General features: G+C 41.6%; 1 pseudogene; it reads right to left on the bottom strand.

The window, feature by feature from the left end:
• Nucleotides 1–5,454: 5,454 nt before the first annotated feature.
• Nucleotides 5,455–16,312, bottom strand: LOC113896242 (annotated as a pseudogene).
• Nucleotides 16,313–18,279: the final 1,967 nt, after the last annotated feature.

Raw genomic sequence — 18,279 nt, 5'->3', positions numbered from 1 at the left:
CTAGCCACACCCTTCCTTCTATCCCAAGTGGCACCCCACTCCAGTACTCTTGCCTGGAAAATCCCATGGGCGGAGGAGCCTGGTAGGCTGCAGTCCATGCGGTCGCTGAGTCGAACACGACTGAGCGACTTCACTTTCACTTTTCACTTTCATGCATTGGAGAAGGAAATGGCGGCCCACTCTAGTGTTCTTGCCTGGAGAGTCCCAGGGATGTAGGACGCTGGTGGGCTGCCATCTATGGGGTCACATAGAGTCGGACACGACTGAAGTGACTTTTGAAGAACAAAACTCCAAGCCAAAACTTGTACTTGCTAATCTTTGCAAGATCAACTTTCTAACACATATAAGAATACTATCAAACCTGCAAAAGTCAGAAGCAAATATCAGGCTCCTCTACATTTTACAAATGTTTTAACTTTACAAACCACAGACATTGATGAACAAAATTGTTCACAGAAATACACATACTACACCCATCTAACAAATAAGGAAAGACTCAGCAAAGGGATGTATTGACTCTAAGTCACACAGCTTTTGTTTGTTTGTTTGTTCCCCTTGCATGCCTTGTGGGTTTTTAGTTTCCCAATCACAGATCGAATCCATGCCGCCTGCAGTGGAAGCTCTGAGTCCTACCACTGAACTGTCATGGAATTTCCCACACAACGTTCAAGGGGGCCTCAATGATTATTGTTTCCTCCCAAGGTACCACACAATTCTGCTCAGGTTTCTTTTCCTCTCTCTTTCCCTCACTGATGTTGCCCAGGAAAAGCTTAAACAATTCCAATGTGTAAGTCCATTATTCTAATTAATGAAGATTTCTCGCTCAAGAGATACAAATCCATTTTACATGAATTACTCAATTTCTATTGGTTCATTCATCATTGTATTAAGATTCCATATTTTACTGAGAAAGTTCAAGCAGCAAAGTTCCAGTTTTCTCTTCAGCGTAAGACAGGATTCTACTTAACAGGTGGATGTAAGTACATCCATCGATGTACTTGGATTCGATCTATGATAGGGAAATCCCACAAGCCATGCAAGGGGACCAAAAAAAACAAAATCTGTGTGACTTAGAGACAATACATCCCTTTACTGAGCTAAAGAGAAGTACAGTGCTTTCCAGAGAATTGTACTTACAGGTGAGTTAGGAGGTAGTTTTCCAGCTTCTCTGGTGATCTGTCACTGATTCTGTCTCTTTTCTATTTATGGATAAAGATGGAATTCTAGTCCTTATCCCTTTGACACACGTTTCCAGAGAATGTTGGGAGGTATCTTTAGAAGTTAAACTTCTCTAGTCTGCCAGTCTTTTTGGTGGATTTGATCCAGTCACTAAATAGATTACCAGGAGATTTTAGTGAGCTAGAATAGAATTTGCTCTTTGCTGCTGCTGCTGCTGCTGCTGCTGCTGCTGCTGCTGCTAAGTCGCTTCAGTCGTATCCGACTCTGTGTAACCCCATAGATGGCAGCCCACCAGGCTTCCCCATCCCTGGGATTCTCCAGGCAAGAACACTGGAGTGGGTTGCCATTTCCTTCTCCAATGCATGAAAGTGAAAAGTGAAAGTGAAGTCGCTCAGTCATGTCCGACTCTTAGCAACCCCATGAACTGCAGCCTACCAGGCTCCTCTGTCCATGGATTTTCCAAGCAAGAGTACAACTGCTTTTATTTTTTAATTGAAGTAGAGTGGATGTACAATATTTTATGTTACAAGTGTATAATGTAGAGATTCACAATTTTTAAAGGTTATGCTTCATTTACAGCTATTATAAAGTATTGGTTGTTGTACAATATGTGTTGTGCAGTATATCCTTGTAGCTTATTTAATACGTAGTGATTAATACCTTTTAATCCCCTACCAGTGTTTCCTCTCCCCCATTCCCTCTTCCACTGGTAATCACTAGCTTGTTCTTTATATTTGTGAGTCTGCTTCCTCTTCAATTAAATTGACTAGTCTGTTTTACCTTTTAGATTCCACATATAAGTTATTTCAATAATACAGTATTTGTCTTTCTCTGACTTATTTCACTAAGCATCAGTTCACTTCAGTTCAGTTCAGTCACTCAGTCATGTCCGACTCTTTACGACCCCATGAATCACAGTACGCCAGGCCTCCCTGTCCATCACCAACTCCCAGAGTTCATACAAACTCACGTTCATTGACTCAGTGATGCCATCCAGCCATCTCATCCTCTGTCGTCCCCTTCTCCTCCTGCCCTCAATCCCTCCCAGCATCAGAGTCTTTTCCAATAAGTCAACTCTTCACATGAGGTGGCCGAAGTATTGGAGTGGATGCTTTAGCATCATTCCTTCCAAAGAACACCCAGGACTGATCTCCTTTAGGATGGACTGGTTGGATCTCCTTGCAGTCCAAGGGACTCTCAAGAGTCTTCTCCAACACCACAGTTCAAAAGCATCCATTCTTCGGCGCTCAGCTTTCTTCACACTCCAACTCTCACATCCATATATGACTACTGGAAAAACCATAGCCTTGACTAGATGGACCTTAGTTGGCAAAGTAATGTCTCTGCTTTGAATATGCTATCTAGGTTGGTCATAACTTTCCTTCCAAGGAGTAAGTGTCTTTTAATTTCATGGCTGTAGTCACCATCTGCAGTGATTTTGGAGTCCCTAAAAATAAAGTCTGACACTGTTTCCACTGTTTCCCCATCTATTTGCCATGAAGTGATGGGACCAGATGCCATGATCTTCGTTTTCTGAATGTTGAGCTTTAAGCCAACTTTTTCACTCTCCACATTCACTTTCATCAAGAGTCTTTTGAATTCCTCTTCACTTTCTGCCATAAGAGTGGTGTCATCTGCATATCTGAGGTTATTGATATTTCTCCAGGCAAGCTTGATTCCAGCCCAGCATTTCTCATTATGTACTCTGCATAGAATTTCAATAAGCAGGGTGACAATATACAGCCTTGACGAACTCCTTTTCCTATTTGGAACCAGTCTGTTGTTCCATGTCCAGTTCTAACTGTTGCTTCCTGACCTGTATATAGGTTTCACAAGAGGCAGGTCAGGTAGTCTGGTATTCCCATCTCTTTCAGAATTTTCCAGTTTTTTGTGATCCACACAGGCAAAGGCTTTGGCATAGTCAATAAAGCAGAAATAGATGTTTTTCTGGAACTCTCTTGTTTTTTCCATGATCCAGTGGATATTGGCAATTTGATCTCTGGTTCCTCTGCCTTTTCTAAAACCAGCTTGAACGTCTGGAAGTTCACGGTTCACGTATTGCTGAAGCCTGGCTTGGAGAATTTTGAGCATTACTTTACTAGCGCGTGAGATGAGTGCAATTGTGTGATAGTTTGAGCATTCTTTGGCATTGCCTTTCTTTGGGATTATACCCTCCAAATCCACCCAAGCTGTTACAAATGGCAACATTATGCGTGTATTTATACACACTGTGACTTTTTTTTCCATTCATGTTTATGGACAATTAGGTTGCTTCCATATCTTAGCAACTATAAATAAGGCTGCTATGAATATTGGGGTGCATATATCTTTTTGAATTATTGCTTTTTTTGGGGGGGGGGTATATATAACCAGGAGGTGAATTGCTGAGTCATACCATAGTCCCATTTTTAGTTTTCTTATAAACCTCCATACTGTTTTCCACTAAGGCTGCACTAAATCAAATTCCCACCAACAGTGTACAAGGGTTCTCTTTTCCCCGTATCCTTGACAACATTTGGTTTTGTGTTCTTTTTTATGAAAGCCATTCTGACAGCTGTGAGGTGATACCTCATTGTGGTTTTGACATTTTGATTTGCATTTCCCTGAAGAGAAGCAGTGTCAAACATGTGTCTGCTGGCCATCTGCATGACCCCTTTGGAAAAACGTCTACTCAGGTCTTCTGTCCCTTTTGTAACATGGTTGTTTTTTTGACATTGAGTTGTATGAACTGTTTATATATTTTGGTATTAGCCCTTTATTAGTCATATCATTTGCAAATAATTTCTACCTCTCATTATGTTGCCTTTTCATTTTGTGATTGTTTCCTTTGTTGTGCAAAAGCTTTTAAGTTTAATTAGTTCCCATTTATTTTTGTTTTTATTTCTCTTGCTTTAAAAGGAGCAGATGCAAGAAAACATAGCTACTTTTTTTTTTTTTAATGTACAGGTTTTGTAATTCAACATGTATTCTCTTACTTGCTGACTGCAACATGGGAAGTCCCAACCTCCAGACCCTCTGGTCACTGCATCCTGCTGCCAACCAGGCCATTGGATGTGACCTGAGACCTTGACGCTGCCAGTTGCCTGAACAAAGTAAGCAGGAGTCCACTGTTCCCCTAAAAATTAAACAATGGCCCCCAGATGTCCCCTTGCTGCAAGGGGCCAGCATGCTGTTGGGGAGCCAGACTGAAACCTCTGAAAGGTTGGTGGCGGGTCAGGGAGTGGAGAGGACTGTGGTCATGACTACTCCTGGACCTCTACAGTTGAGAGCTCAGCCTGAGGCAGGGTGTGGGGGATAGTGGGCATGGTGAGGGAGAATAAATGAGATAAACTTACACTCATGACCAGGAGCCCCAGGCCCCAATAGCTCCCAGAGGCACAGCCCTGAGGACAGAAGAAGAAGTCACTTGGGCCCTGGGTGGAACCATCCTGCAACCCCTCCATAGGATGGACCCAGGGCCTCTCTCTGGGTGAGGTCGATGTGTCACTCCAACCCCAGCCATGGACAGCATGTGGCGAATCAAGAGGATGGTGGTTGTGGGTGTGTAGTGGTGAGCATAGGGGTGCTGAAACATAGCAGGTGGGGTGTGATGGCCCAGACAGACTTTAGCTCATCATGACCGAGCCCTGGACATTCACTCTCCCCACCTGGGCCACCAGCCAGGCCCCTGTCCTCAGACTCTGCCCAGGAAGCCAGGCACAGCTGAAACCTCTCAGCTGCTGGGCCTAGTCCTGGCCTTAGCAACCTGGTCTCTCCCTCCCAGAAGGTCCAGCCTCACCTCCAGGGACTTAAGTGAAGTGAAGTCGCTCAGTCGTGTCTGATCTTTGTAACCCTATAGAATGTAGCCTACCAGGCTCCTCTGTCCATGGGATTTTGCAGACAATAGTACTGGAGTGGATTGCATTTCCTCCTCCAGGGGATCTTCCCAACCCAGGGATCGAACCCAGGTCTCCCGCATTTTAGACAGACATTTTATCATCTGAGCCACCAGGGAAGTCACCTTATTGTCCCAAGAAGGACCCTGGTCACACCTGGGTTCCCCAACCCCATGGCAAGCAATTCTGGGCATGGAGGGTGCTTCAGGCATCGTCTCATCCACGCCAATTAAGAACTGGGACCCTGGCAGGCTCCAAGGGGAAGGTTAGTGCCAAGGGGACCAGGACTGGACACATGGCCCCCAGCACAGGGCACCTGGTACAGTTGGGACCAGGCCTCTTCTACAGATCTCCCAGCTCTGCTGCTAGATAAGGGCCAGCCCCAAATTCACTCGAGTCCCCCTGGTCAGATGGTCATAGGCCAATGACTCAGTTACTCAGGGGTACAGTATGTACTACTCGCTCCAGCTTGCTCCAAAGTAGCTGCCACCAGGTCTGCTTATCCTTCTCCAGGGCTGTGTTGGGGTCTTGCCCTTGTACTTGATGATGTAAGAGTAGATCTCATGCAGGACACTCATGCTATTAAATTGACTCGGGTCCAATGTGAAATATGCACTTGTGTCCTGGTAGCTGATGGCAGGCCATCTTGGTGATGTAGGCATAGTAAATCTCCACCTAGCTCTTGTAGCTAAGGATGTCCTTGGTGTAGAGCAGCTTCTGGGAGGAAAAGTCCTTGCCCAGCTTGTGCTCAGATGTGGAGCAGGAGTCCATGAAGGCCTAGGCCACCACTGACAGGCAGGCGTGAGCGCTGCTGCTCTTGTAGATGTTGAATAGGACCTGTCGGTTCTTGATCATGTTCAAGCAGGAGCACAGGAGCAGGCAGTTTTTCTTCCAGGTGTGATGCATATCTGTATCATGCACCTGGTGCCGATCGTCCTGCTCATCCAGGAAATCAAACATGTACTCGATGGCCAGAAGCAGGGCTGAGCCCCAGTGCATGCTGAAGATGGTTTGGAAGAGGGCATCCACAAACCTCTGTAGCATGCCCTTGATGGCCAGAAGCTGCATCAGGAACTTCTCATAGACTGTCTTGCTGCTTCAGTCACCACTGAGCTGTTCCAGGTGGTCATGGTTCTTAAACAGGAACACTGCAACTTTTTATATCAAAGAGTGCTCTGCCCATGTTTTCCTCTGGCAGTTCTATGGTGTCTGGTCTATTTATGTCTTTAACTCTTTTTTGTATGTGATATTGAATGAGTGAGTGATTCAAAGTCACTCAGTCATATCTGACTCTTTGCAACCCCATAGACTATACAGTCCATGGAATTCTCCAAGCCAGAATACTGGAGTGGGTAGAATCTCCCTTCTCTAGGGGATCTTTCCAACCCAGGGATCGAACCCAGGTCTCCCGCATTGCAGGCAGATTCTTTACCAGCTGAGCTATCATTCTTCTACCTGTAGCTGTCCAGTTTTCCCAGCACCGCTTTTTGAAGACTGTCTTTTCTCCATTGTCTATTCTTGCCTCTTTTGTCATTGATTAATTGACCAAAAGTATATGATTCTGAATTCTCCATCCTCTTCCACTGATCTCTGTGTCTATTGAACAAGTACCATAATGTTTTGATTACTGTAGCTTTTGTAATATAGTCTGAAGTTGGGGAGTGGGATTTCTCCACCTTGGTTCTTTCTCAATATTGTTTTGGCCTTTTGGGTCTTTTGTATTTCCACATAAATTTTAAAATTGTTCCTAGTTTTTGAAAGATACTATTGGTATTTTGGTAGGGATTGTATTGAATCAATAAATTGCCTTGGGTAATTTTAACAATGTTATTTTAACAACATTAATTATTGTTAAATATTAATAAAATATTTTCATTAATAATAATTTATTAATATAAATTTATGACATATATTGTACATTATATATAATTATATGTATATTATACATAATATACAAAATATGAGTTTATATATTTATATAAATTTTAAAATATAAATGTTACATAAATATTAATGTTACACTTAATATTTACCAATATTAATTATTTTAATAATCATTTTAACAATATTAATTCTTCCAATCCAAGAACATGGTATAATTTTCCATCCATATAATCTTCAGTAGTTTTCCAAGTATAGGTCTTTCACCCCCTTAGGCAGTTTTATTCTAGGAATTTTATTCTTTCTGAGGTAGGCTGTTTTTAAGATTCAGTACAGGTCTTGATTTAGGGTCAGACTTTAGGCCTGAAAAGCCATATGAACTTTGAGACTGTTTATACAAGAAGGGACTTTAATTACCTGGGGCCAATCCCCTTGATATGTATGTGAATAAACTGAGGACCAGAGAGAAATAGACGAGAGGACCCACAGAAGTCACTCGGGACCAATGCAGAAGTGAAAGCCAGGTTCGCCTACCCCTATTCCACTGTTCCTCTTCGTCAATAAACATTATTTCACCAATGTTTTTTGTTGTTGTTCTTTGCAACATTCAGCTTGTGGGATCTTAGTTCCCCAACTAGGGATATAAACCCACAGCCTCTGCAATCAAAGCTCAGAGTCCTAACCAGTGGACTGCCAGGGAATTCCCATTTATTTAACCAAATATTCATCAAGCACCCCATACTAAGCAATGCAACATTTTAAGTAGATAAAGCAAACCCACAATCTCCACCTTTGAAAGTTAAGGGAAAAAAGACACCACTTTCAGTATGAATGAAGTAATTATAGGAAACAAGCTTCTGGTTACCAAAGGGGAAGGTGGGAGATAAAGTAGGAGTATACAGTTAACAGATACACACTCAATCACTTCAGTAGCTCAGTCGTGTCCAACCCTTTGTGACCCCATGAATCGCAACACGCCAGGCCTCCCTGTCCATCACCAACTCCCAGAGTTCACTCAAACTCATGTCCATCAAGTCGGTGATGCCATCCAGTCATCTCATCTTCTATCGTCCCCTTCTCCTCCTGCCCCCAATCCCTTCCAGGATCAGAGTCTTTCCCAATAAGTCAACTCTTTGCATGAGTTGGCCAAAGTACTGGAGTTTTAGCTTTAGCATCATGCCTTCCAAAGAACACCCAGGACTGATCTCCTTTAGGATGGACTGGTTGGATCTCCTTGCAGTCCAAGGGACTCTCAAGAGTTCTCCAACACCACAGTTCAAAAGCATCCATTCTTCGGCGCTCAGCTTTCTTCACACTCCAACTCTCACATCCATACATGACTACTGGAAAAACCATAGCCTTGACTAGACGGACCTTAGTTGGCAAAGTAATGTCTCTGCTTTGAATATGCTATCTAGGTTGGTCATAACTTTCCTTCCAAGGAGTAAGTGTCTTTTAATTTCATGGCTGCAATCACCATCTACAGTGATTTAGGAGCCCAAAAAAATAAAGTTTGACACTGTTTCCACTGTTTCCCTATCTATTTCCCATGAAGTGATGGGACCGGATGCCATGATCTTCGTTTTCTGAATGTTGAGCTTTAAGCCAACTTTTTCACTCTCCATTTTCACTTTCATCAAGAGTCTTTTGAGTTCCTCTTCACTTTCTGCCATAAGGGTGGTGTCATCTGCATATCTGAGGTTATTGATATTTCTCCAGGCAAGCTTGATTCCAGCTTGTGCTTCTTCCAGCCCAGCATTTCTCATTATGTACTCTGCATAGAATTTCAATAAGCAGGGTGACAATATACAGCCCTGACGTACTCCTTTTCCTATTTGGAACCATCCTGTTTTACCATGTCCAGTTCTAACTGTTGCTTCCTGACCTGCATATAGGTTTCTCAAGAGGCAGCTCAGGTGGTCTGGTATTCCCATCTCTTTCAGAATTTTCCACAGTTTATTGTGATCCACACAGGCAAAGGCTTTAGCATAGTCAATAAAGCAGAAATAGATGTTTTTCTGGAACTCTCTTGCTTTTTCCATGATCCAGCAGATGTTGGCAATTTGATCTCTGGTTCCTCTGCCTTTTCTAAAACCAGCTTGAACATCTGGAAGTTCACAGTTCACGTATTGCTGAAGCCTGACTTAGAGAATTTTGAGCATTACTTTACTACCGTGTCAGATGAGTGCAATTGTGTGGTAGTTTGAGCATTCTTTGGCATTGTCTTTCCTTGGAACTGGAATGAAAACTGACCTTTTCCAGTCCTGTGGCCACTGCTGCATTTTCTAAATTTGCTGGCATATTGAGTGCAGCACTTTCACAGCATCATCTTTTAGGATTTGAAATAGCTCCACTGGAATTCCATCACCTCCACTAGCTTTGTTTGTAGTGATGCTTTCTAAGGCCTGCTTGACTTCACATTCCAGGATGTCTGGCTCTAGGTCAGTGATCACACCATCATGATTATCTGGGTCGTGAAGCTCTTTTTTGTACAGTTTCTGTGTTTTCTTGCCACCTCTTCTTAATATCTTCTGCTTCTGTTAGGTCCATACTATTTCTGTCCTTTATGGAGCCCATCTTTGCCTAAAATGGTCCCTTGGTATCTCTAATTTTCTTGAAGAGGTCCCTAGTCTTTCCCATTCTGTTGTTTTCCTCTATTTCTTTGCATTAATCACTGAGGAAGGCTTTCTTCTCTCTCCTTGCTATTCTTCAGAACTCTGCATTCAGATGCTTATATCTTTCCTTTTCTCCTTTGCTTTTTGCTTTTCTTCTTTTCACAGCTATTTGTAAGGCTCCCCAGACAGCCATTTTGCTTTTTTTCATTACTTTTTCTTGGGGATGTCTTGATCCCTGTCTCCTGTACAATGTCACAAAACTCCATCTATAGTTCATCAGGCACTCTGTCTATCAGATCTAGTCCCTTAAATCTATTTCTCACTTCACTGTATAATCATAAGGGATTTTATTTAGGTCATACCTAAATGGTCTAATGGTTTTCTTCACTTTCTTCAATTTAAGTCTGAATTTGGCAATGAGAAGTTCATGATTTGAGCCACAGTCAGCTCCCAGTCTTGTTTTTGCTGACTGTATATAGTTTCTCCATCTTTGGCTGCAAAGAATATAATCAATCTGATTTCGTTGTTGACCATCTGGCGATGTCCATGTGTAGAGTCTTCTCTTGTGTTGTTGGAAGAGGGTGTTTGCTATGACCACTGTGTTTTCTTGGCAAAACTCTATCAGCCTTTGCCCTGCTTCATTCCATATGCCAAGGCCAAATTTGCCTGTTACTCCAGATGTTTCTTGACTTCCTACTTTTGCATTCCAGTCCCCTATAATGAAAAGGAAATCTTTTGGGGTTATTAGTTCTAAAAGGTCTTGTAGGTCTTCATAGAACCATTCAACTTCAGCTTCTTCAGCATTACTGGTTAGGGCACAGGCTTGGATTACCGTGATATTGAATGGTTTGCCTTGGAAATGAACAGAGTTCATTCTATCATTTTTCAGATTGCATCCAAGTACTGCATTTCAGACTCTTTTTTTTAAATAGGTGTGTGTGTGTGTGTGTGTGTGTGCGTGTGCATGTGTGTGTAACAGATACACACTACTATACATAAAATAGACAAGCAACAAAGATTTACTGTATAGCATAGGAAACTGGTGACTCAGATGGTAAAGAAATCACCTGCAAGCAAGAGAGCCAGGGCAGATCCCTGCGTTAGGAAGATTCTCTGGAGAAGGGCATGGCTACCCACTCTCAGCATTCTTCCCATGGACAGAAGAGCCTGTCAGACCATAGTCCATGGAGCTTCAAAGAGGCAGACAAGACTCAGTGACTTACTTTTCACACTATAGGTAACTATATTCATTATCTTGCAATAAACTATAATGGAAAATAATCTGAAATACATACACACACACACATGTGAATCACTTTGCTATAATCCTGAAACTAACATAATACTGTAAATCAACTGCACTTCAATTTAAAATAGTCGAGTTACACTGTGCCCCAATATAATTTATATACCTCTCTCACATATTAATACCACGTCCATTGATGTTCCAGGTTTTGAAGCTGTGAGTGAGAGGATGTCAGAAAATGGAATGTGAGCTAAGTGAGCTCCTGTTCACATAGCTAGAGGGCACTGCCTAGTGTAAAACAGAACATCTCCCCAAATTATGAGATAATGCATCCTTTTTCTTCATCCCCAAAACCAAAACAATGTTTTCTACTTAAAAACACTGACATCAGAGATTTGTTTGGGGATGAAAACTTTCACTTTTAGCTATGTGCCTTACTGCATTATCACATGATTGCAAGTCATTTCCTCTGCATCCATTTTAGGGAAGATGGCTGGATGAGAAAAAAAAAAAAAAACATGATAGCACTTGGCTTTCATCAGATAAGGTTAAAGGAATCTTCTGAAGGACTCAGTACTCTTCCAAACCAAGCCCACTGCAAGACTTGGGCACCAGTTGAACTCCTGTGCTAGTAGAAGTTATTCAAAATGTATGCTGAGCTTTATCAAGGCACCGCATTTGTAGTGAGCATTGCGACTTACCACACTGACAACAGAACCCTCTGTTAACTAGCTATGTTGCTAAAGAATGTTGACATTTTAAAATTTCAAAACTTCAAATGTCAAAAATCAAAAATGAATTATTTCGAGTGAAAGGAACACTATTGAAATAAATTGCTTTCAGAAATGACTGCCTTGAGAAAAAAATATACATTTAGTAATACACTGAATGGTATATTTCTTTAAAAATATACTGTTGTTCTATTGTCATGATAGTTCAAATACAATCACATCCTTTGACACAAAAATTCCATGTCCAAAATCATAATATTGGAAGTATACAAATGCACAACAGATCAGATCAGATCAGTCGCTGAGTCGTGTCCGACTCTGCGACCCCATGAATCGCAGCACACCAGGCCTCCCTGTCCATCACCAACTCCCAGAGTTCACTCGGACTCACGTCCATCGAGTCAGTGATGCCATCCAGCCATCTCATCCTCTGTCGTCCCCTTCTCCTCCTGCCCCCAATCCCTCCCAGCATCAGAGTCTTTTCCAACAAGTCAACTCTTCGAATAAGGTGGCCAAACTACTGGAGTTTCAGCTTTAGCATCATTCCTTCCAAAGAAATCCCAGGGCTGATCTCCTTCAGAATGGACTGATTGGATCTCCTTGCAGTCCAAGGGACTCTCAAGAGTCTTCTCCAACACCACAGTTCAAAAGCATCAATTCTTCAGCGCTCAGCCTTCTTCACAGTCCAACTCTCACATCCATACATGACCACAGGAAAAACCATAGCCTTGACTAGATGAACCTTTGTTAGCAAAGTAATGTCTCTGCTTTTGAATATGCTATCTAGGTTGGTCATAACTTTCCTTCCAAGGAGTAAGCGTCTTTTAATTTCATGGCTGCAGTCACCATCTGCAGTGATTTTGGAGCCCAGAAAAATAAAGCCTGACAATGTTTCCACTGTTTCCCATGAAGTGATGGGACTGGATGCCATGATCTTTGTTTTCTGAATGTTGAGCTTTAAGCCAACTTTTTCACTCTCCTCTTTCACTTTCATCAGGAGGCTTTTGAGTTCATCTTCACTTTCTGCCATAAGGGTGGTGTCATCTGCATATCTGAGCTTGTTGATATTTCTCCTGGCAATCTTGATTCCAGCTTGTGCTTCTTCCAGTCCAGTGTTTCTCATGATGTACTCTGCATATAAGTTAAATAAACAGGGTGACAATATACAGCCTTGATGTACTCCTTTTCCTATTTAGAACCAGTCTGTTGTTCCATGTCCAGTTCTAACTGTTGCTTCCTGTCCAGCATACAAATTTCTCAAGAGGCAGATCAGGTGTTCTGGTATTCCCATCTCTTTCAGAATTTTCCACAGTTTATTGTGATCCACACAGTCAAAGGCTTTGGCATAGTCAATAAAGCAGAAATAGATGTTTTTCTGGAACTCTCTTGCTTTTCCCATGATCTAGTGGATGTTGGCAATCTGATCTCTGGTCCCTCTGCCTTTTCTAAAACCAGCTTGAACATCAGGAAGTTCACGGTTCACATATTGCTGAAGCCTGGCTTGGAGAATTTTGAGCATTACTTTACTAGCGTGTGAGATGAGTGCAATTGTGCAGTAGTTTGAGCATTCTTTGGCATTGCCTTTCTTTGGGATTGGCATGAAAACTGACCTTTTCCAGTCCTGAGGCCACTGCTGAGTTTTCCAAATTTGCTGGCATATTGAGTGCAGCACTTTCACAGCATCATCTTTCAGGGTTTGAAACAGCTCAACTGGAATTCCATCACCTCCACTAGCTTTGTTTGTAGTGATGCTTTCTAAGGCCCACTTTACTTCACATTCCAGGATGTCTGGCTCTAGGTCAGTGATCACACTATCATGATTATCTGGGTCGTGAAGATCTTTTTTGTACAGTTCTTCTGTGTATTCTTGCCATCTCTTCTTAATATCTTCTGCTGCTGTTAGGTCCATACCATTTCTGTCCTTTATCGAGCTCATCTTTGCATGAAATGCTCCTTTGGTATCTCTAATTTTCTTGAAGAGATCCCTAGTCTTTCGCATTCTGTTGTTTTCCTCTATTTTTTTGCATTGATCGCTGAAGAAGGCTTTCTTATCTCTTCTTGCTAGTCTTTGGAACTGTGCATTCAGATGCTTATATCTTTCTTTTTCTCCTTTGCTTTTTGCTTCTCTTCTTTTCACAGCTATTTGTAAGGCTCCCCAGACAGCCATTTTGCTTTTTTGCATTTCTTTTCCATGGGGATCATCTTGATCTCTGTCTCCTGTACAATGTCATGAACCTCATTCCATAGTTCATCAGGCACTCTATCTATCAGATATAGGCCCTTAAATCTATTTCTCACTTCCACTGTATAATCATAAGGGATTTGATTTAGGTCATACCTGAATGGTCTAGTGGTTTTCCCTACTTTCTTCAACTTCAGTCTGAATTTGGCAATAAGGAGTTCATGGTCTGAGCCACAGTCAGCTCCTGGTCTTGTTTTTGCTGACTGTATAGAGCTTCTCCATCTTTGGCTGCAACAAATATAATCAATCTGATTTCGGTGTTGACCATCTGGTGATGTCCATGTATAAAGTCTTCTCTTGTGTTGTTGGAAGAGGGTGTTTGTTATGACCAGTGCATTTTCTTGGCAAAACTCTATCAGTCTTTGCCCTGCTTCATTCCGTATTCCAAGGCCAAATTTGCCTGTTACTCCAGGTGTTTCTTGACTTCCTACTTTTGCATTCCAGTCCCCTGTAATGAAAAGGACATCTGTTTTGGGTGTTAGTTCTAAAAGATCTTGTAGGTCTTCATAGAACCATTCAACTTCAGCTTCTTCAGCATTACTGGTTGGGGCATAGACTTGGATTACTGTGATATTGAATGGTTTGCCTTGGAAACAGAGAGATCATTCTGTTGTTTTTGAGATTGCATCCAAGTACTGCATTTCAGACTTTTGTTGACCATGATGGCTACTCCATTTCTTCTGAGGGATTCCTGCCCGCAGGAGTAGATCTAATGGTCATCTGAGTTAAATTCACCCATTCCAGTCCATTTCAGTTCGCTGATTCCTAGAATGTCGACATTCACTCTTGCCATCTCTTGTTTGACCACTTCCAATTTGCCTTGATTCATGGACCTGACTTTCCAGGTTCCTATGCAATATTGCTGTTTACAGCATCGGACCTTGCTTCTATCACCAGTCATATTCACAGCTGGGTATTCTTTTTGCTTTGGCTCCATCCCTTCATTCTTTCTGGAGTTATTTCTCCACTGATCTCCAGTAGCATATTGGGCACCTACTGACCTGGGGAGTTTCTCTTTCAGTATCCTATCATTTTGCCTTTTCATACTGTTCATGGGGTTCTCAAAGCAAGAATACTGAAGTGGTTTACCATTCCCTTCTCCAGTGGACCACATTCTGTCAAATCTCTCCACCATGACCCGCCCATCTTGGGTTGCCCCACGGGCATGGCTTAGTTTCATTGAGTTAGACAAGTCTGTGGTCCTAGTGTGATTAGATTGACTAGTTTTCTGTGAGTATGGTTTCAGTGTGTTTGCCCTCTGATGCCCTCTTGCAACACCTACCGTCTTACTTGGGTTTCTCTTACCTTGGGCGTGGGGTATCTCTTCATGGCTGCTCCAGCAAAGCGCAGCCATTGCTCCTTACCTTGGATGAGGGGTATCTCCTCACCGCCACCCTTCCTGACCTTCAACGTGGGATAGCTCCTAGGTTTTGTATATTTGAAATGGGGGGGGGGGGGGACTAAACATCTATGTGTGAGGAAGTGATTTCATAGATTAAGTACATTTGTTCTACTTAATACTACATAGCTGTCTAAGTAAAGGCTGTTGTCCCATTCTCACAGGGAATGATGAGCTTCTGTATGTAGTGGAAAAAATTAGGTTACTGTGTGTGTGTATGAGTGAAAGAGGGGGAAAAAATAAGAGAATAGCCTAGAACTTTGCTAACTCTAGAGCCACTAGCCACATGTGGCTACTGAGCACTTAAAAAGTGACTAGTCAGAATGGAGATGTCCTCTAAATGGAAAATACTCACTGAACTGTGAAGACTTATAATGAAGGGGGAAAAAAAGAACAAGAATAAGAAGAGAAAAAAAAACACTGCATTTCTACTGGACAGTGCTGACCTAGGACTGTTCCTGGGGATTGGGACTGGGGAAAAATTTTGATGGAGAGGACAGGGAATAGGCATTTCCAGTTTTAATTATTTTTCAGAAAGCACTTAATTTAAAATTTTAAAAATCAGAGTAGGAATCCAAGCAAAATTTATCGTTTAGTTACTATTATGTGTCAGTCTTAATTCCTTAGTCTTCACAAATGGTACCATGGTTATGTAAGCTGTTAACCAAAAAAAAAAAAAAAAAAATCTGCTGAATACAGGAACTCTACACTATCATTGCAACTTTTCTGCAAATCTCAAAGTATTTAAAAATAAAAACCTAAAAAAAAACAACAATGAGGGAAACAAGCACTCTAACAAGATATATCTTCCGCTTAGAGATTCTTACTTGGAGTTTCAAAGTACTTACTGTAAAGTAACTCACCTACCCACAGTTCCTTGTAAACACATTTGCTTGAAACAAGGCAGCTAGGATTACTAAATATCATATTCCTTAGCTCCCACCTGAAATTCCATCAATTCAGAAAACTCCCTTCTCCCTTGGTGATTAGAAGCTGCCTGGCTGCTGCTTAGGTACCAGGGATTTTTGCTGGAGTAGGAGGCTTGCTCAGAGAAGAGGAAAGCTGCCACCTCTCCAAGGACTTCACTGAGGCCTGGGCAGCTAGAAGTTTTCAAAGCCCCTTCACTTGCTCCTTGCTCCCTCATCGGCTCCTGGCTCCAGCCCTCAGACTAAACCAACACTAAGGTCAAGAGATTTTTGTCAAGCTACCAACAGTATTCTTCACAGAGCTAGAACAAATAATTTCACAATTTGTATGGAAATACAAAAAACCTCGAATAGCCAAAGCGATCTTGAGAAAGAAGAATGGAACTGGAGGAATCAACCTACCTGACTTCAGGCTCTACTACAAAGCCACAGTTATCAAGACAGTATGGTACTGGCACAAAGACAGAAATATTGATCAATGGAATAAAATAGAAAGCCCAGAGATAAATCCACGCACATATGGACACCTTATCTTCGACAAAGGAGGCAAGAAAATACAATGGATAAAAGACAATCTCTTTAACAAGTGGTGCTGGGAAATCTGGTCAACCACTTGTAAAAGAATGAAACTGGACCACTTTCTAACACCATACACAAAAATAAACTCAAAATGGATTAAAGATCTAAACATAAGACCAGAAACTATAAAACTCCTAGAGGAGAACATAGGCAAAACACTCTCCGACATACATCACAGCAGGATCCTCTATGACCCACCTCCCAGAATATTGGAAATAAAAACAAAAATAAACAAATGGGACCTAATTAACCTTAAAAGCTTCTGCACATCAAAGGAAACTATTAGCAAGGTGAAAAGACAGCCTTCAGAATGGGAGAAAATAATAGCAAATGAAGCAACCGACAAACAACTAATCTCAAAAATATACAAGCAACTCCTACAGCTCAACTCCAGAAAAATAAACGACCCAATCAAAAAATGGGCCAAAGAACTAAATAGACATTTCTCCAAAAAAGACATACAGATGGCTAACAAACACATGAAAAGATGCTCAACGTCACTCATTATCAGAGAAATACAAATCAAAACCACAATGAGGTACCATTTCACACCAGTCAGAATGGCTGCGATCCAAAAGTCTACAAATAATAAATGCTGGAGAGGGTGTGGAGAAAAGGGAACCCTCTTACACTGTTGGTGGGAATGCAAACTAGTACAGCCACTATGGAGAACAGTGTGGAGATTCCTTAAAAAACTGGAAATAGAACTGCCTTATGATCCAGCAACCCCACTGCTGGGCATACACACTGAGGAAACCAGAAGGGAAAGAGACACGTGTACCCCAATGTTCATCGCAGCACTGTTTATAATAGCCAAGACATGGAAGCAACCTAGATGTCCATCAGCAGATGAATGGATAAGGAAGCTGTGGTACATATACACAATGGAGTATTACTCAGCCATTAAAAAGAATACATTTGAATCAGTTCTAATGAGGTGGATGAAACTGGAGCCTATTATACAGAGTGAAGTAAGCCAGAAGGAAAAACATAAATACAGTATTCTAACGCATATATATGGAATTTAGAAAGATGGTAACAATAACCCTGTGTACGAGACAGCAAAAGAGACACTGATGTATAGAACAGTCTTATGGACTCTGTGGGAGAGGGAGAGGGTGGGAAGATTTGGGAGAATGACATTGTAACATGTAAAATATCATGTAAGAAACGAGTTGCCAGTCCAGGTTCAATGCACGATACTGGATGCTTGGGGCTAGTGCACTGGGACGACCCAGAGGGATGGTATGGGGAGGGAGGAGGGAGGAGGGTTCAGGATGGGGAACACATGTATACCTGTGGTGGATTCATTTTGATATTTGGCAAAACTAATACAATTATGTAAAGTTTAAAAATAAAATAAAATTAAAAAAAAAAAAAAATAAAGAAATGAAGGAAAAAAAAAAAAAGAGATTTTTGCTAAGATCTCATCGTGAACTTTGAGATTAAAAAAGTGAATCAAAAATCAATATCATTAGTATAACAACCTTCACCTAACACCTTGTACAGGTGTTACTATTTACTTAAAGGTTTCCAGAATAAGAACTAAACTCAGCATGCAAATGAGTAGGAATGGCAGGTAAAACTGGATAACAAAATTTAAAAC

Source organism: Bos indicus x Bos taurus, chromosome 7 (assembly GCF_003369695.1).
Source record: "Bos indicus x Bos taurus breed Angus x Brahman F1 hybrid chromosome 7, Bos_hybrid_MaternalHap_v2.0, whole genome shotgun sequence".
Classification (NCBI taxonomy): Eukaryota; Metazoa; Chordata; class Mammalia; order Artiodactyla; family Bovidae; genus Bos; species Bos indicus x Bos taurus.
This window is presented reverse-complemented; position numbering and strand designations above follow the sequence as displayed.